Raw genomic sequence first — 20,437 nt, forward strand, 5'->3', positions numbered from 1 at the left:
AACTCATTCTGAACATACATGTGTCCTTTTTACATGTTACTCAGCTTGTATGGGCCACAGACAGCTTTCCCGGGGTCCAGGACTAGTTTCCACCGGGGACACTCACCCATGGGTCGGCGACTTTGCGAGAACCCACCCCCCCCAACCTGTTTTCTCTTGCACTGCCATAGACAACAACATTTCGGCCTGCTGGTCTTTCTCAGGTAAAGTGGCTAAACCCACTAAATCCAGCAAAGAAAGGCCAGCAGCCGAAACATTGTAGTCTGTGGCACAATAAATTATCTTTTTTTATTCAAATCCGTGTGCCCTTTCCCATCAATCATATTGTATCCATTGGACGAAATGCCGGTCTTCCCTGAGACTAAGGGGCACCGGTAAAAGTATCACTGCTTATTGGTTTTTTTTGGTGTGCAGCAAATCCCCATCATTTTTGCGTTCTCTTGCTCTGCCCCAATCTGACACACCACCTTGCTCTCTCACCCCCCTCTTAGACTCCCCTGTCACCCTTTCCTTCCTCAAAGGATGTCCTTTAATCAGATCTTACCCAAATTGTCTCCATCTCCCTTGGAAATGTTCTGTCTTTAAGCTGTGCGGCTCCTCTTGATCCGAACTTTCTTAGCTGACCCCTTTAGGTTTCGGCTCCGAGGGTCTAAAAAATAAGCGACTCCGAAAAGATGTGAAATATGCGCACGGGTCCTAATGGGGCACTGAGGGGGAGACTTAAATACTAGTAAATATAATCTACTGTGCTAACAAATATAATCTATTAACTAAGAAATATAACTTATTAAACTAAGAAATATAACTTATTAAACTAAGAAATATATTTTATTAAACTAAGAAATATAACTTATTAAACTAAGAAATATAACTTATTAAACTTAGAAATATAATCTATTAAACTAAATAAATATCTATTAAACTAAATAAATATCTATTCAACTAAATAAATATAATCTATTTAAAAACAATACAATAAAAAGCTGGAGAAATGATACGTCAACCAAGCAACAGATGTGATGCCAATAAGCGTTGAACTCCTTGCAGATCCACCGTCAGCTGGTTGTGGCAGAAAGTGGTGACATACAGTAGAACAGAGTGGTTGAGCTGTAACCACGGCAGTCAGGTCAGAAATCAACACAATATTTTTTGAAATTTAGAATGAGAATGTTCTGTATGTCACATTCTGGGCTCAGACTCTGAGCCCTGTCACATGTTAGCAGCTTGTGATAATAGAAAGTATCCATATACTGGTATGTGATAAGAAACATGAAGGTCATTTTATAATGGGTCCCATAACCTGCTTTATATGAAGTATCATTTTACACTAATTAGTAGAGATGTTACATTTTGAAAAATAGCACTTCTGGCGACATTGTTCATTTTCTCTACAAATGATAAATGAAAAAGTTGGATAAAACGTTATATGTGTGTGTGCGCGCGCAATATATATATATAGAGGTATCAGTACCGTGTTAGCCGAGCTTCAATAATCAAAAAATAAATAGATAATACCGTTCTGTGGCTAACGAAATGCTTTTATTTGTGCGAGCTTTCGAGATACACTGATCTCTTCTTCCGGCGATGTTACAATGAATGAAGCAAGCAAAAGGTATACTTAAAAACAGTGTCTCTTGGAATGTTATCTGTGCTGGTCCTTCCCCCGGTGTGGATGTGTTTTATGCCTAGAGACAGCTGTGTGTGCATAGATATAGCACAGTATGTTAAATTACGCTGCGGGGTCATGTGACGTCACCCTCGTCAAATGCCGCTGCAGGTCACATGACGCCGCATCAAGGTAAGGGGGGAAGGGGGCGCGAGCACCGGCAGGGGGGCGAGCTGCAAAAGTTTGTGCTCCCCTGGTATAACCAATAAATAATATAGCTGATATAGCAATTTGGTTGTGGCTAGAGAGAGATTATAATGGCAGTGAGAATTAGTGGTCAGAATTAATAACAGTGCAATTACTAAAAAGTAGCTGTAATAAAATAATAATAAACACTATGCCTAAACACAATAAAAGTCCAGAAACCTAGCTCTAATAGCTATGTTATAACTCAATCATAAAAGGATCCAATTCGGGCGTCCTCTGGAGCCCTGGCAGCTCTCTTCAGGGAAACAACCACCTCCTCGATAGATATCTAAACAAAAAAAAGAAGAGAAAGCGCCCGCTCCATGTGTAAATTCGGTTTAACAATTTCATTTCCTGGACAAGATAAAAATAGCAAACTCACAAACATCCGTTTGGTAAAAGCATTGTGTGAGACAGGCTCGGGCTCCGTGGTAATCCGGTGGTCACTCCGCAGCTCCAGACTTTGGACGATGACCGGGAAACTCGATAGGCTGCGCCCCTCGCAGTGTGGTCCTCCAGCAATCTGTGGTATGTTGTGGTTCCACTGTAAATCCGGTGTCTCGTCTTGGTCGCGTACCAACTTCCCTTCCGGCGTCAGGACGTATAGTGTGGCAATAGCAACGAGAAGAAAGTACTGAGGTGGGGTTGGATCCTCCTCGGTTATTTCTTGTTTTATTAATAAATAATTTACTATATTTTAATCTCTGGTGCGCATTGTGTGCATTTTTCTTCTTGTCTGCACAGTGCTTCAGATGCTGCATCTGAAAAAATGCCGGTGGATCGGGATGTGAGGTAGGAAAGTGACGTCCGCGCCGGAACGTTATTGCCACGCCTCCAAATATTTATTGCCACGCCCCCAATCGCACCCGCTGCATACCCTGCAAAGCCATAAAAAAGCTCAGGCTTCAGCAAGTGTATTGCAGCGTGTGTGCCTTCCCTCCGTCTGAAATACTATAGACGCAGCCTTATCGACGCTTACTAAATAGGCCCGTGTCTCTCTCTCTCTCTCTCTGTGTCTCTCTCTCTCTCTCTGTGTCTCTGTCTCTCTCTGTGTGTCTCTGTCTCTCTCTGTGTGTCTCTCTGTGTCTCTGTCTCTCTCTCTGTGTCTCTGTCTCTCTCTGTGTGTCTCTGTTTCTCTCTGTGTGTCTCTGTCAAAAGAACATTTCAGTATTGCCAAAGCGTGAGTAAAAGGGGGTGTGGGACAATGATTACACGAATACTAGGGGGTACGGTATAATGGTTATACAGTACATTACTTTTGTCTCTCTCTCCCTATGTCCCTCTCTCTGTCTCTCTCTCATTCTCTGTCTCTCTCTCTCTCTGTGTCTCTCTCTCATTCTCTGTCTCTCTCTCATTCTCTGTCTCTCATTCTCTGTCTCTCATTCTCTGTCTCTCTCTCATTCTCTGTCTCTCTCTCTCATCCCTGTATGATAGGTATGTTCCAACTCTATTTTTTGCTCTTCTTTTCCGTTTGAGAGGAGGGAGTCCCTCACCTCTTCAGCCACACACCAGGAACGCTGGGTTGCTTTCAGACGCTCGGAGAGGCGGATACAGTCGTGGATTGCAGGCACTGATTTATCTGGTAAGTACCGCAAACATGCTTGAACAAGGGCCGTAGACATTTTATTTGATGGTTTAGATTATCATTGTCTGTGGTTGTTAGTTATTGGTATTAGAGTTTTTTGATGTTGTTACGAATCAAATACATTTTGAAGTAGTAATCCCCTCCGAACTGGGCATTCCTGGCCAATAATGCCCTGGCTGTAAGAGTTGAAGGGCCCAAGCAAAGCCCCCACCTCTATACACACTAACACTGCAGGGGCATCAGAGTGTCTTGTTGTCATGGCAACAGGGGGTGTCACGTGATGTAATTTGTTTAATAAATTATTTTTTAAGGTGTCCCGGTTTTTCATTTTCGAAATCTGGTCACCCTATTGATCAAGCAGAAAAAGTGAAGAAACAATTGTAGTTTTGCTAATGGACGTCATTTTGGCATATCATTCGCTTTGAGGATACCCATTAATATGAAGAAAAATAACATCGATTCCCAATGTAGCCCCCCTTCCCTGGGCCAATCGCAGATCGGGCCCCCCTCCTCTGTACTAGGGTCTGGCTACGTGTCTGAGTGTGGTGCATACCTGCTGGCAACAGGGGGGCCTGAGTCTCCCGCGATGGTATGGGGGATGACAGGATCAGGTTTCTGGGGTGAATGCCTCCGTCTTATCAGAGCAGGATGAAATTTCTCTTCAGAAGGACTTGGAGAGACTGGAAACGTGGGCAGGTAAATGGCAAATGAGGTTTAATACAGATAAATATAAGGTTATGCATTTGGGATGCAAGAATAAAAAGGCGACTTACAAATTAAATGGAGATATATTGGGGGAATCCTTGATGGAGAAGGATTTAGGGGTGCTTGTAGACAGCAGGCTTCGCAATAGTGCCCAATGTCATGCAGTAGCTGCAAAGGCAAACAAGATCTTATCTTGCATCAAACGGGCAATGGATGGAAGGGAAGTAGACATAATTATGCCCCTTTACAAAGCATTAGTAAGACCACACCTTGAATATGGAGTACAATTTTGGGCACCAATCCTAAGAAAAGACATTTTGGAACTAGAGAGAGTGCAGAGAAGAGCCACCAAATTAATAAAGGGGATGGACATTCTAACTTATGAGGAGAGGCTAGCTATATTGGATTTATTTACATTAGAAAAGAGGCGTCTAAGAGGGGATATGATAACTATATACAAATATATTCAGGGACAATACAAGGAGCTTTCAAAAGAACTATTCATCCCACGGGCAGTACAAAGGACTCGGGGCCATCCCTTAAGGTTGGAGGAAAGGAAATTTCACCAGCAACAAAGGAAAGGGTTCTTTACAGTAAGGGCAGTTAAAATGTGGAACTCATTACCCATGGAGACTGTGATGGCAGATACAATAGATTTGTTCAAAAAAAGGTTGGACATCTTTTTAGATGGGACAGGTATACAGGGATATACCAAATAAGTATATATGGGAAGGATGTTGATCCAGGGATTAATCCGATTGCCAATTCTTGGAGTCAGGAAGGAATTAATTTTTCCCCTTAATGGGGTTTTTTGTTTGCCTTCCTCTGGATCAATAAGTAAGTATCTGTTGTCTGAATTTAGCATAGGTTGAACTTGATGGACGTACGTCTTTTTTCAACCTCATCTATTATGTAACTATGTATGTAATGGTGCAGCGCCTCCATCTCTGAGCCCCAGGAATACGGGTGGAATCCTTCCAGAGAGTCCCCCCCCCCCCCCCTCGGGGATGAGAGATTCCAGTCTCACACTGTATATCTTTAAAAGCAGCCGCAGCTCTTTATTCACAGCAGCAGAATAGCAGCAACAAGACTATATATCAGGTACAGGGTGTCTTCCTCCACACAGGACTGCTCTCCCTCAGGATGGTCTCTGTGTCCCTGCCACCACCCCAGGTCAAGGGCACCCAGGGTGGGGCTAGCTCTTCCCTCGCCCCCTAAACAGGGTGAGAGGAATTGGTCCACCTCCCTAACTAAGGTTGCATCAGCTCTACTCAGAGGCTGATGGCTCCCCTTCTCCAACGGCCAATTGATATAGGCTCTCTCTGTCACCCTGGGCCAGCCAGGTGACAGACTCAGCAGACTCTAACTCTGGACTGAACTCTTAACTCTGACACACACTTCTACTAAATAGGAAGTGCACTGCTCTTTATGATATTGGCAGGCACTGCCCCTGTGTCTCTGCCTACCACACAGGGTCAGGTACCAATTTCAGGAATGTCCCGTTATTAGCGTAAACACAACAGAGTTCCATGGATCTAGCATTAAGACTGTAAGCTCTGCAGGCCAGGGATTTCCTTTCCTATTGTCTGATTTTGTTTGTTGCACTTATTGTACTATAATTCTCTGTACTGTATTGCCTCTCTTATAAAGCGCTATATAAATAAATATGTACATACATAATATATCTTAATGCATCTTAAGACACCTTAGAGTTCCCTCTATAAGACACTTTATGGTCCACTCAAGTGAATAGTCTGTAAGTAGGGTGACCATTCGTCCCGGTTTTGCCGGGACAGTCCCGTTATTTTCTGCCCTGTCCCGATTTTAGCTCCGTCCCGGTTATGTCCCGATTTTTGTCCCTGGTCCCGGTATTGCGGGGCAGCGGCGGTGAGGAGAATGCGGCGGCCGGTAAGTATTTTCTATGTGTGTGTGTGAATGCTGCCGGGGAGACTGAATGAAGGAGAATGCCGGGGGCGGGACTTAGAATGCCGGCCGGCCCGCAGGGGATTGGTTGCAGGCAGGTCAGAGGAAGCCGGGGGCGGGACTTCCGCTTTGTGCAGAGCACAAGTGTCTTCCCGCTCCCGGCTCCTCTGTTCGCGGTGAGTGTCCCCTTTCTGTCCCGGGTCCCAGCCAGGGGGGGTAATAGGAGGTGGTAGCGGGGGTGCGCCTACCTTTGTACCACCTTGTACCTTTGCCCCCCTGGCGCTCCCACCATTGCCCCCCCGGCGCTCCCACCATTGCCCCATCGGCACTCCCACCTTTGCCCCCCGGCGCTCCCACCTTTGCCCCATCGGCACTCCCACCTTTGCCCCCCGGCGCTCCCACCTTTGCCCCATCGGCACTCCCACCTTTGCCCCCCGGCGCTCCCACCTTTGCCCCCCCCCCGGCGCTCCCAGCTTTGCCCCCCGGCGCTCACAGCTTTGTGTGTGTGTGTGTGTGTGTGTATCAGTGTGTATCAGTGTGTGTGTGTGTGTGTGTGTGTGTGTGTATGTGTATCAGTGTGTGTGTGTGTGTGTGTGTGTGTGTGTGTGTGTGTGTGTGTGTGTATGTGTATCAGTGTGTGTGTGTGTGTGTGTGTATGTGTATCTGTGTGTGTGTATTTGTGTGTGTGTGTGTGTATGTGTATCTCTGTGTGTTTGTGTATCTGTGTGTGTGTGTGTGTGTATCTGTGTGTGTGTGTATCTGTGTGTATCTGTGTGTGTGTGTGTGTGTGTCAGTGTGTGTGTGTGTGTGTGTGTATCAGTGTGTGTGTGTGTGTGTGTGTGTGTGTATCAGTGTGTGTGTGTGTGTGTGTGTGTGTGTGTGTGTGTGTGTGTGTGTGTGTGTGTGTGTGTGTGTGTGTGTGTGTGTGTGTGTGTGTGTGTGTGTGTGTGTGTGTGTGTGTGTGTGTGCGTGTGTGTGTTTCAGTGTGTGTGTGTGTTTCAGTGTGTGTGTGTGTTTCAGTGTGTGTGTGTGTGTGTGTGTGTGTGTGTGTGTGTGTGTATGTGTGTGTGTGTGTGTGTGTGTGTGTGTGTGTGTGTGTGTGTGTGTGAATCAGTGGGTGTGTGTGTGTGTGTGTGTGAATCAGTGTGTGTGTGTGTGTGTGTGAATCAGTGTGTGTGTGTGTGTGTGTGTGTGTGTGTGTGTGTATTAGTGGGTGGGTGTGTGTGTGTATTAGTGGGTGGGTGTGTGTGTGTGTGTGTGTGTGTGTATCAGTGTGTCTGTATCTGTGTGTGTGTGTATTGTATTGTATTGTATGTCTTTATTTATATAGCGCCATTAGTGTACATAGCGCTTCACAGTAGTAATACATGTGGTAATCAAATAAATAACAGATAATATAAAAAACATATCATGGGAATAAGTGCTTTAGACATAAAAGTAACATTTCGGAAGAGGAGTCCCTGCCCCGAGGAGCTTACAGTCTAATTGGTAGGTAGGGAGAACGTACAGAGACAGTAGGAGGGAGTTCTGGTAAGTGCGTCTGCAGGGGGTCAAGCATTATGTATCGTGTTTAGAATATCCACAGTGCTATTCATATGCTTCTTTAAGCAAGTGTGTCTTAAGGTGGGTCTTAAAGGTGGATAGAGAGGGTGCTAGTCGGGTACTGAGGGGAAGGGCATTCCAGAGATGTGGGGCAGTCAGTGAAAAAGGTTTAAGGCGGGAGAGGGCTTTAGATACAAAGGGGGTAGAAAGAAGACATCCTTGAGAAGAACGCAAGAGTCTGGATGGTGCATACCGAGAAATTAGGGATGAGATGTAAGGAGGGGCAGAAGAATGTAAAGCTTTAAAAGTGAGGAGAAGAATGGAGTGTGAGATGCGGGATTTGATCGGAAGCCAGGAGAGGGATTTCATGAGGGGAGATGCTGAGACAGATCTAGGAAAGAGTAGAGTGATTCTGGCAACAGCATTTAGGATAGATTGTAGGGGAGACAGGTGAGAGGCAGGAAGGCCGGACAGCAGGAGGTTACAGTAATCAAGACAGGAGAGAATGAGGGCCTGAGTCAGAGTTTTAGCAGTCGAACAACAGAGGAAAGGGCGTATCTTAGTTATATTGCGGAGGAAAAAGCGACAAGTTTTAGAAATGTTTTGAATGTGAGGGGCGAATGTGAGAGAGGAGTCGAACGTGACCCCTAGGCAGCGTGCTTGGGCTACTGGGTGAATGATTGTAGTTCCAACAGTAATGTGGAAGGAGGTATTAGGGCCAGGTTTGGGAGGAAGTATGAGGAGCTCTGTTTTAGCCATGTTGAGTTTAAGGCGTCGGAGGGCCATCCAGGATGATATAGCAGAGAGACATTCAGAAACTTTGGTTTGTACAGCAGGTGTAAGGTCAGGTGTTGAAAAGTATATTTGTGTGTCGTCGGCATAGAGGTGATAATTAAACCCAAAAGATGTTATTAGGTCACCTAGAGAGAGTGTGTACAGAGAAAAGAGAAGAGGTCCCAGGACAGAGCCCTGGGGTACCCCCACAGAGAGATCAATAGAGGAGGAGGAGGTGTTAGCAGAAGAGACACTAAAAGTACGATGGGAGAGGTAGGATGAGATCCAGGATAGAGCTTTGTTCCGAATACCTAGAGTATGGAGAATGTGGAGGAGAAGAGGGTGGTCCACGGTGTCAAATGCTGCAGAGAGGTCGAGTAATATGAGCAGAGTGTAATGACCTCTGTCTTTGGCAGCATGGAGCTCGTCAGTTATTTTAGTGAGGGTTGTTTCCGTGGAGTGAGCAGTGCGGAAGCCAGATTGTAGAGGGTCTAGGAGAGAATAAGTGTTGAGAAAATGGAGCAAGCGAGAGAATACAAGACGTTCAAGTAGTTTAGAGGCAAAAGGCAGGAGGGAGACAGGTCGATAGTTAGAAAGACAGGTAGGGTCAAGCTTGCTGTTTTTGAGTAATGGTATGACTGTTGCATGTTTGAAGGAGGATGGAAAGGTTCCAGAGCAGAGGGAGGAGTTAAAAATGTGTGTAAGCGTAGGGATTATAGTAGGAGCTAGAGGTTTTAGGAGATGGGAGGGAATGGGGTCAAGAGGGCAAGTGGTAGAGGGAGAAGAGGAGATCAACAGCGACACATCCTCCTCTGAGACAGTGGAAAAAGACTCAAGGAAGGCAGGAGGAGAGTTAGGAAGAGGTGTAGGATGGGGGGAAGAAACAGGGGATGTTCTGCCGTATGGATTCCACCTTTTCCTTAAAATAGTCTGCAAAGTCCTGAGCGGAGATGGAGGAAGGAGAGGCAGCTGAGGGTGGTTTGAGTAGAGTATCAAAGACAGAGAACAGTCGGCGTGGGTTAGACTTGTGCATGTTATTAGTGCAGAAAAGTAGGCTTGTTTAGCTTGCGAGAGGGCAGAGTTGAAACAGGATAGCATAAATTTGTAGTGAAGGAAGTCTGCGAGAGTGTGAGACTTCCTCCAGAGGCGTTCAGAGGAACGAGTGGAGGAACGCAGCATGCGCGTGTGGGAATTTAGCCAGGGTCTAGGGTTAGAAGGGCGAGGGCGGCAGAGAGAAAGCGGGGCATGTAGATCAAGAGATGAGGACAAGACAGAGTTGTACTTTCTGACCAGGTTGTCAGGGTCTGTAGCAGAGCTGAGAGAGGAGAGGGAGGAGTGTAAAGTGGACTCAAAGTCAGGTAAGTGAATAGAGCGCAGGTTTCTGCAGAACCGGGGGGTAGATGGAGGTGGAGAAGGGGAGAAGCGAGATAAAGAGAATGAGATGAGATGATGGTCAGAGAGAGGAAAAGGGGAAATGGAGAAATCAGAGAGAGATAAGTTTTTAGTGAAAACCAGGTCTAAGTAGTGGCCATCCTTGTGGGTGCTGGCTGCAGTCCACTGTTGAAGGCCAAAAGAAGAGGTAAGAGAAAGAAAGCGGGAAGCCCAAGAGAGAGAGGGGTCATCAATGTGGCAATTGAAGTCCCCAAGGAGAAGAACAGGGGAGTCTGAGGAGAGAAAGAAAGAGAGCCAGGATTCAAAGTGAGAGAGAAAGGCAGAAGGGGGATGAGTAGAGGTAGGTGGGCGATAGATGACCGCCACATGAACAGGGAGAGGAGAGAAGATCTGGACAGTGTGAGCCTCAAAGGAGGGAAAAGCAAGAGAGGGGGGAATAGGAAGGGTTCGGTAACGGCAGACAGAGGAGAGCAGGAGCCCCACACCTCCACCCCTGCCATCAGGGCGCGGTGTGTGTGTGTGTATCAGTGTGTCTGTATCTGTGTGTGTGTATCAGTGTGGCTTTTTTGGCGATAAGCTGGTGATAAGTGGCTTATCGCTGCTTACTGCATGAGGGCCTTAGGGAGGATTTGTTCCTTTAAAGTACACCTAGTTTGGCATAGGATTTGGATGTCAGGGTATCAATGTGCAACCCAAATGTTAAATGGGAGTTGAATGATCAGATATTTCAAACAAGTAACAGGGGCTAGGATGGTTTTAGAGCTGGTTTTTATCTGAAGCTCTGTCATTGGTAGCTTTAGCAATTTAGCTCTGGTCCCAAATACCATTGTTACAGTCTTGTCAGTGTTTAAAATCAGTTTGTTTTGGGAAATCCAGTTTCAAGTCTCAAAAATCAGATTGAAGTACGTGTTCAAGGTCAGAGAGGCGAGGGCTGCGTGCATATAGGATAAGATCTAAGGCCTCTCACAATAACCCGTTAGGAATATTAATTCCTCATCTATCCGACATAAGTATAAAATATAGTCTACCAAGACCCCTAATACAGAGTTACCCACCTTATACGGGAGCAGCTGCCAGACGAGTATAGTAAATGTATCTTATTTCTTTTGCCACTGGAGGGCAGCGTGGAGTTGCAAGGAGTGGCGCCCGTAAGGACGACGTGCCAGTTAGGCGGAAGGAGAAGCGCACACACTTTTATGTGAAACGGATATATTTGGGGAGGGATTCTGAGTAAGAAAATTAACCATTTAAATATGTACAGATTTAATCCCACTTTTGGAAATTAGGGATGTTGCCTAAAAGTTTGAGAATGCATAAAGTGCCACCCATGGGCTTTAATGAAGCAGCATTTGTGGGCTAAAGGGAACAGCATTCTGTATAAAGGTATTTTGGACTCGATATAAATAATTGATGCCAAAAACTAATATTAAGTAAATTGAGAATGGAAAAATCTTCAACACAAACGTACAGAATGTGATATTCTGAGAGATTTTACAGATGTTATCAAATCCCACAATGAATATATAGAAAATGTCTGTATAGAACGAGTCAAACAAGAATATGCCAATAAAACGTTTAATTGGGAGATACAGGGGCCACAATTCAGGTCATTTAGCTGAAAGAAGAGAAGCAGGTCAGCCGGTCAGCCAGTAGAGCAGGTCAGCAGGTCAGCCAGAAGAGCAGGTCAGCCGGTCAGCCGGTAGAGCAGGTCAGCCGGTCAGCTCTGAGATCAGCATTACTTATATCCCCTAAACGTTGTCCCCTGCATGTAATGCTGCAGAACAGCCTACACTGCATATACTGTACATGAGATACTTAACCCTTTTCTTTTCGCTCGACTAATCTGAATGATTTGCTAATTGGTTTGTAATTAGAGAGATATTTGTAGCAGAATCCCATGTATGTTATTTTTACCTTTTTAGATACCGTTTTGTGTAATAAAAGATATGAGATCAGAGGGGCTTCCTGTTTGCACTCGTGTTTTGGCAGAAGTGTATATGTGACCCTATAAATCTCCCTCACACCCGGGCTTGGCAGCGTGACACTAGTGCAGCGTCCTGGGGAAGAATCACTGAGCTGTTAGCAATAGATACAACGGATAGAAAAGACACTACACATAGGTTTGATTAAAGAGAGTATTTTATTGAAATAATGAATCTCTTTGCTGGGAGGGGCCTGCAGCACATTGCAGAGCGATATAGTAACACGCAGAGCAATGCATTGCAGGCCCCTCCGGCAGCAAAGGGGTGAAGACCAATGCAGGGTGTATAAAGATCTCACTGATAATTCATTCACAAAGGGCAGTTTGTTGCTGTGATCCAGAGGAAGGCGAAACATAACCCCTGCTGTGCAATGGGGGAAAAAAATTCCTTCCTGACCCCATTAAATGGCGATCGGATGGTCCCTGGATCACTGCGCAGTGAGATCAGATGGAGCAGCACAGATCAGCGTTGTTATACACAGGGGCACACTCAGTATATAGAGATGCAGGTGATGGGGCCCTTGTGCCCCTGTGTATAACTCACCTGCTCCCCCATCCCCCTGCATATCTATCCCATTCACCCCTTTTCCTCCCGCATACCTCGCAGGGCCGGCCGGCCATTAGGCGGTCGCCTAGCGCGCAGAGGTCCTAGGGGCGCATTAATAATCATTATTATTTTTTCCTCTTATTATTTTATTTATTTATCTTTTTTTTAAAATTATTATTCTTTTTTTTATCCAGTATTTTGGCGCCCTTTTATTTTTATTTTGCGTCGCGCTGGGTTGCGGTCGCACCCCCTGCAGCCCCGATATCTACGCCACTGTTTATTTTATTATTTTATTTATCTTATTATTTTTTATACAACTGGGGCACAAATTTTAAGTTTCGCCTCGGGCGCATGAAACCCGTGCTCTGGCCCTGCTCCTTGTTCTCTCTCACCCTCTCACGCCCAATATCCCTATCTCCCTCTAGTACCTGCCCCTCCCTCAGCCTTCCTGATCTTATCTGCCTCTCCTGCGGTCAAACCAACTTCTCAGGGCCCATAGAATACCCCTGTATCTACGCCCTGGCTCCTCTGCTACCTGCTCCTGGCTTCTTCTCCGCCTAAAAAAGGTGAAGCAGCAGATCTGTCCGCACCTCTCGTATTCTCCTACCTGCTCCCGGGGTCTTCTCCTCCGCCTAAAAAAGGTGAAGCAGCAGATCCGGCCACACCTGTCGTATGCTCCTTGGTCATCGTACACCACGTCTGCGTCATCGGCCGCCTTGTAGCCCACCTCATTGTTCCACTTGACGCCCGCTTTGTCATATGCCTCGTCGTCCGCCTCGTAGCCCGCCTCGTCGTCTGGTGGCACAAAGGGCACCACCTTCGTGCGTGTCCTGATCTGCAGGAGACATGAAATGTTTGTAACCAGGGACAGTGATACTCTGTATCGCAAGAGCTCCTGTGCCACTTATACCCCATCCCCAATACCACGTTATACCGCCCTCCACAGGGCAAATACCCGTTATACCCACCTCCCCAGGCCCAGTACCCAGTTATACAACCCTCCCAAGGCCCAGTACCCTGTTATACGCCCAGGCCCAGTACTCGTTATACCATCCTCACCAGGCCCAGTACCCGTTATACCCACCTCACCAGGCCCAGTACCCATTATATACCCCTCCCCAGAAGGTCATGTTTCTATTTATCAAAAATACATTGAGTTACCTGTGGTTTTCAGGCATGTCCTGAGGGAGTTATCACAGAGACACAGAAACGTCGCTGAGTTTGGTTAGTAACTCCCTTAACTTCTCAGCAGTTGAATTCCACCTTAGGCGCTTAGCACGTTAAAAACAAGCGTTGCTATTTCTCTGCATGAAGTTGCAGGTAATTGGAAGAGTTACACAGTGACGGCTATTTCATCACTCACCTTCTTCCCCCGAAACGGTCTTTTCTGTCTTATTTCCGGCTTCACATCGGATATCCATATCCATTCTTGGCCTCTGATCTGTATGCAAGGCAATGCTTTAAGACAGGGTTGCACAACCTTTTCCCCCTGCTCCCCCCTCCACCTTCCCCACCTTGTCTCCGGCGTTCTGATGTAACGACGTCATGTGATATCACGTTGCTATGGCAATGCCACATCATGTGACGCCACATTGCTGTCGCCAGAAGCCGCCGGAGACAAGGAAAGGGAACTTACAGAGGCCTTGCACGCGATCTCCGGCATTTAATTTAAATGCTGTGGGGAAGAGCGAGGGGCCTCTGTAAGCGCCGAGCCCCTCCTCCCAAGAAAATGTCGTGCCCCTTGATTTGCGCACCCCTGCTTTAAGAGATATTCTGGGACCCTCCAACTCCTCCATCGGACCCTTCCTCATATTGACTGACCTTGCAGTGCTCTGCACTGACTTGCACTGATGGTGCCTCTCAAAATACCATGCTAACTCATTCTGAACATACATGTGTCCTTTTTACATGTTACTCAGCTTGTATGGGCCACAGACAGCTTTCCTGGGGTCCAGGACTAGTTTCCACCGGGGACACTCACCCATGGGTCGGCGACTTTGCGAGAACCCACCCCCCCAACCTGTTTTCTCTTGCACTGCCATAGACAACAACATTTCGGCCTGCTGGTCTTTCTCAGGTAAAGTGGCTAAACCCACTAAATCCAGCAAAGAAAGGCCAGCAGCCGAAACATTGTAGTCTGTGGCACAATAAATTATCTTTTTTTATTCAAATCCGTGTGCCCTTTCCCATCAATCATATTGTATCCATTGGACGAAATGCCGGTCTTCCCTGAGACTAAGGGGCACCGGTAAAAGTATCACTACTTATTGTTTTTTTTTTGGTGTGCAGCAAATCCCCATCATTTTTGCGTTCTCTTGCTCTGCCCCAATCTGACACACCACCTTGCTCTCTCACCCCCCTCTTAGACTCCCCCGTCACCCTTTCCTTCCTCAAAGGATGTCCTTTAATCAGATCTTACCCAAATTGTCTCCATCTCCCTTGGAAATGTTCTGTCTTTAAGCTGTGCGGCTCCTCTTGATCCGAACTTTCTTAGCTGACCCCTTTAGGTTTCGGCTCCGAGGGTCTAAAAAATAAGCGACTCCGAAAAGATGTGAAATATGCGCACGGGTCCTAATGGGGCACTGAGGGGGAGACTTAAATACTAGTAAATATAATCTACTGTGCTAACAAATATAATCTATTAACTAAGAAATATAACTTATTAAACTAAGAAATATAATTTATTAAACTAACAAATATAACTTATTAAACTAACAAATATAACTTATTAAACTAAGAAATATATTTTATTAAACTAAGAAATATAACTTATTAAACTAAGAAATATAACTTATTAAACTAAGAAATATAATTTATTAAACTAAGAAATATAACTTATTAAACTAAGAAATATAACTTATTAAACTTAGAAATATAATCTATTAAACTAAATAAATATCTATTAAACTAAATAAATATCTATTCAACTAAATAAATATAATCTATTTAAAAACAATACAATAACAAGCTGGAGAAATGATACGTCAACCAAGTCACAGATGTGATGTCAATGAGCGTTGAACTCCTTGCAGATCCACCGTCAGCTGGTTGTGGCAGAAAGTGGTGACATACAGTAGAACAGAGTGGTTGAGCTGTAACCACGGCAGTCAGGTCAGAAATCAACACAATATTTTTTGAAATTTAGAATGAGAATGTTCTGTATGTCACATTCTGGGCTCAGACTCTGAGCCCTGTCACATGTTAGCAGCTTGTGATAATAGAAAGTATCCATATACTGGGATGTGATAAGAAACATGAAGGTCATTTTATAATGGGTCCCATAACCTGCTTTATATGAAGTATCATTTTACACTAATTAGTAGAGATGTTACATTTTGAAAAATAGCACTTCTGGCGACATTGTTCATTTTCTCTACAAATGATAAATGAAAAAGTTGGATAAAACGTTATATGTGTGTGTGCGCGCGCAATATATATATATAGAGGTATCAGTACCGTGTTAGCCGAGCTTCAATAATCAAAAAATAAATAGATGATACCGTTCTGTGGCTAACGAAATGCTTTTATTTGTGCGAGCTTTCGAGATACACTGATCTCTTCTTCCGGCGATGTTACAATGAATGAAGCAAGCAAAAGGTATACTTAAAAACAGTGTCTCTTGGAATGTTATCTGTGCTGGTCCTTCCCCCTGTGTGGATGTGTTTTATGCCTAGAGACAGCTGTGTGTGCATAGATATAGCACAGTATGTTAAATTACGCCGCGGGGTCATGTGACGTCACCCTCGTCAAATGCCGCTGCAGGTCACATGACGCCGCATCAAGGTAAGGGTGGGGGGGCGCGAGCACCGGCAGGGGGGCGAGCTGCAAAAGTTTGTGCTCCCCTGGTATAACCAATAAATAATATAGCTGATATAGCAATTTGGTTGTGGCTAGAGAGAGATTATAATGGCAGTGAGAATTAGTGGTCAGAATTAATAACAGTGCAATTACTAAAAAGTAGCTGTAATAAAATAATAATAAACACTATGCCTAAACACAATAAAAGTCCAGAAACCTAGCTCTAATAGCTATGTTATAACTCAATCATAAAAGGATCCAATTCGGGCGTCCTCTGGAGCCCTGGCAGCTCTCTTCAGGGAAACAACCACCTCCTCGATAGATATCTAAACAAAAAAAAGAAGAGAAAGCGCCCGCTCCATGTGTAAATTCGGTTTAACAATTTCATTTCCTGGACAAGATAAAAAATAGCCAACTCACAAACATCCGTTTGGTAAAAGCATTGTATGAGACAGGCTCGGGCTCCGTGGTAATCCGGTGGTCACTCCGCAGCTCCAGACTTTGGACGATGACCGGGAAACTCGATAGGCTGCGCCCCTCGCAGTGTGGTCCTCCAGCAATCTGTGGTATGTTGTGGTTCCACTGTAAATCCGGTGTCTCGTCTTGGTCGCGTACCAACTTCCCTTCCGGCGTCAGGACGTATAGTGTGGCAATAGCAACGAGAAGAAAGTACTGAGGTGGGGTTGGATCCTCCTCGGTTATTTCTTGTTTTATTAATAAATAATTTACTATATTTTAATCTCTGGTGCGCATTGTGTGCATTTTTCTTCTTGTCTGCACAGTGCTTCAGATGCTGCATCTGAAAAAATGCCGGTGGATCGGGATGTGAGGTAGGGAAGTGACGTCCGCGCCGGAACGTTATTGCCACGCCTCCAAATATTTATTGCCACACCCCCAATCGCACCCGCTGCATACCCTGCAAAGCCATAAAAAAGCTCAGGCTTCAGCAAGTGTATTGCAGCGTGTGTGCCTTCCCTCCGTCTGAAATACTATAGACGCAGCCTTATCGACGCTTACTAAATAGGCCCGTGTCTCTCTCTCTCTGTGTCTCTGTCTCTCTCTGTGTGTCTCTGTCTCTCTCTGTGTGTCTCTGTCTCTCTGTGTCTCTGTCTCTCTCTGTGTGTCTCTGTCTCTCTCTGTGTGTCTCTGTCTCTCTCTGTGTCTCTGTCTCTCTCTCTGTGTCTCTGTCTCTCTCTGTGTGTCTCTGTTTCTCTCTGTGTGTCTCTGTCAAAAGAACATTTCAGTATTGCCAAAGCGTGAGTAAAAGGGGGTGTGGGACAATGATTACACGAATACTAGGGGGTACGGTATAATGGTTATACAGTACATTACTTTTGTCTCTCTCTCTCTCTGTGTCTGTCTCTCTCTCTCTGTGTCTCTCTCTCCCTATGTCCCTCTCTCTGTCTCTCTCTCATTCTCTGTCTCTCTCTCTCTGTGTCTCTCTCTCATTCTCTGTCTCTCTCTCATTCTCTCTCTCTCATTCTCTGTCTCTCTCTCATTCTCTGTCTCTCTCTCATTCTCTGTCTCTCTCTCATTCTCTGTCTCTCTCTCATTCTCTGTCTCTCTCTCATTCTCTGTCTCTCTCTCTAATCCCTGTATGATAGGTATGTTCCAACTCTATTTTTTGCTCTTCTTTTCCGTTTGAGAGGAGGGAGTCCCTCACCTCTTCAGCCACACACCAGGATCGCTGGATTGCTTTCAGACGCTCGGAGAGGCGGATAGAGTTGTGGATTGCAGGCACTGATTTATCTGGTAAGTACCGCAAACATGCTTGAACAAGGGCCGTAGACATTTTATTTGATGGTTTAGATTATCATTGTCTGTGGTTGTTAGTTATTGGTATTAGAGTTTTTTGATGTTGTTACGAATCAAATACATTTTGAAGTAGTAATCCCCTCCGAACTGGGCATTCCTGGCCAATAATGCCCTGGCTGTAAGAGTTGAAGGGCCCAAGCAAAGCCCCCACCTCTATACACACTAACACTGCAGGGGCATCAGAGTGTCTTGTTGTCATGGCAACGGGGGGTGTCACGTGATGTAATTTGTTTAATAAATTATTTTTTAAGGTGTCCCGGTTTTTCATTTTCGAAATCTGGTCACCCTATTGATCAAGCAGAAAAAGTGAAGAAACAATTGTAGTTTTGCTAATGGACGTCATTTTGGCATATCATTAGCTTTGAGGATACCCATTAATATGAAGAAAAATAACATCGATTCCCAATGTAGCCCCCCTTCCCTGGGCCAATCGCAGATCGGGCCCCCCTCTGTACTAGGGTCTGGCTACGTGTCTGAGTGTGGTGCATACCTGCTGGCAACAGGGGGGCCTGAGTCTCCCGCGATGGTATGGGGGATGACAGGATCAGGTTTCTGGGGTGAATGCCTCCGTCTCATCAGAGCAGGATGAAATTTCGCTTCAGAAGGACTTAGAGAGACTGGAAACGTGGGCAGGTAAATGGCAAATGAGGTTTAATACAGATAAATGTAAGGTTATGCATTTGGGATGCAAGAATAAAAAGGCAACTTACAAATTAAATGGAGATATATTGGGGGAATCCTTGATGGAGAAGGATTTAGGGGTGCTTGTAGACAGCAGGCTTAGCAATAGTGCCCAATGTCATGCAGTAGCTGCAAAGGCAAACAAGATCTTATCTTGCATCAAACGGGCAATAGATGGAAGGGAAGTAGACATAATTATGCCCCTTTACAAAGCATTAGTAAGACCACACCTTGAATATGGAGTACAATTTTGGGCACCAATCCTAAGAAAAGACATTATGGAACTAGAGAGAGTGCAGAGAAGAGCCACCAAATTAATAAAGGGGATGGACATTCTAACTTATGAGGAGAGGCTAGCTATATTGGATTTATTTACATTAGAAAAGAGGCGTCTAAGAGGGGATATGATAACTATATACAAATATATTCAGGGACAATACAAGGAGCTTTCAAAAGAACTATTCATCCCACGGGCAGTACAAAGGACTCGGGGCCATCCCTTAAGGTTGGAGGAAAGGAAATTTCACCAGCAACAAAGGAAAGGGTTCTTTACAGTAAGGGCAGTTAAAATGTGGAACTCATTACCCATGGAGACTGTGATGGCAGATACAATAGATTTGTTCAAAAAAAGGTTGGACATCTTTTTAGATGGGACAGGTATACAGGGATATACCAAATAAGTATATATGGGAAGGATGTTGATCCAGGGATTAATCCGATTGCCAATTCTTGGAGTCAGGAAGGAATTAATTTTTCCCCTTAATGGGGTTTTTTGTTTGCCTTCCTCTGGATCAATAAGTAAGTATAGATATAGAATTAAGTATCTGTTGTCTGAATTTAGCATAGGTTGAACTTGATGGACGTACGTCTTTTTTCAACCTCATCTATTATGTAACTATGTAACTATGTATGTAATGGTGCTGCGCCTCCATCTCTGAGCCCCAGGAATACGGGTGGAATCCTTCCAGAGAGTCCCCCCCTCCCCCTCGGGGATGAGAGATTCCAGTCTCACACTGTATATCTTTAAAAGCAGCCGCAGCTCTTTATTCACAGCAGCAGAATAGCAGCAACAAGACTATCAATCAGGTACAGGGTGTCTTCCTCCACACAGGACTGCTCTCCCTCAGGATGGTCTCTGTGTCCCTGCCACCACCCCAGGTCAAGGGCACCCAGGGTGGGGCTAGCTCTTCCCTCGCCCCCTAAACAGGGTGAGAGGAATTGGTCCACCGCCCTAACTAAGGTTGCATCAGCTCTACTCAGAGGCTGATGGCTCCCCTTCTCCAACGGCCAATTGATATAGGCTCTCTCTGTCACCCTGGGCCAGCCAGGTGACAGACTCAGCAGACTCTAACTCTGGACTGAACTCTTAACTCTGACACACACTTCTACTAAATAGGAAGTGCACTGCTCTTTATGATATTGGCAGGCACTGCCCCTGTGTCTCTGCCTACCACACAGGGTCAGGTACCAATTTCAGGAATGTCCCGTTATTAGCATAAACACAACAGAGTTCCATGGATCTAGCATTAAGACTGTAAGCTCTGCAGGCCAGGGATTTCCTTTCCTATTGTCTGATTTTGTTTGTTGCACTTATTGTATGTATGTATGTCTTTATTTGTATAGCGCCATAAAATGTACATAGCGCTTCACAGTAGTAATACATGTCATATAAATAACAAATATAAATAACAGATAATGGGAATAAGTGCTTCAGACATACTGTAAAAGTAATATTAAGGAAGGAGTCCCTGCTCCGAGGAGCTTACAATCTAATTGGTAGGTAGAGAGAACGTACAGAGACAGTAGGAGGGAATACTAGTAAGTGCGTCTGCAGGGGGTCAA

At 45.2% G+C, this 20,437-nt stretch overlaps 1 long non-coding RNA gene across 1 annotated transcript in view; it reads left to right on the top strand.

The window, feature by feature from the left end:
• Positions 1 to 17,418: 17,418 nt before the first annotated feature.
• LOC142485377 (uncharacterized) overlaps positions 17,419 to 20,437 on the top strand; it is a 20,335-nt gene continuing 17,316 nt past the window's right edge. The window contains exon 1 of the long non-coding RNA XR_012798408.1: positions 17,419 to 17,851. This is a non-coding gene — a long non-coding RNA (uncharacterized LOC142485377). The remainder of the gene's footprint in view (positions 17,852 to 20,437) is intronic.

This window comes from Ascaphus truei, unplaced genomic scaffold (assembly GCF_040206685.1).
Source record: "Ascaphus truei isolate aAscTru1 unplaced genomic scaffold, aAscTru1.hap1 HAP1_SCAFFOLD_575, whole genome shotgun sequence".
In the NCBI taxonomy this organism is placed as follows: domain Eukaryota; kingdom Metazoa; phylum Chordata; class Amphibia; order Anura; family Ascaphidae; genus Ascaphus; species Ascaphus truei.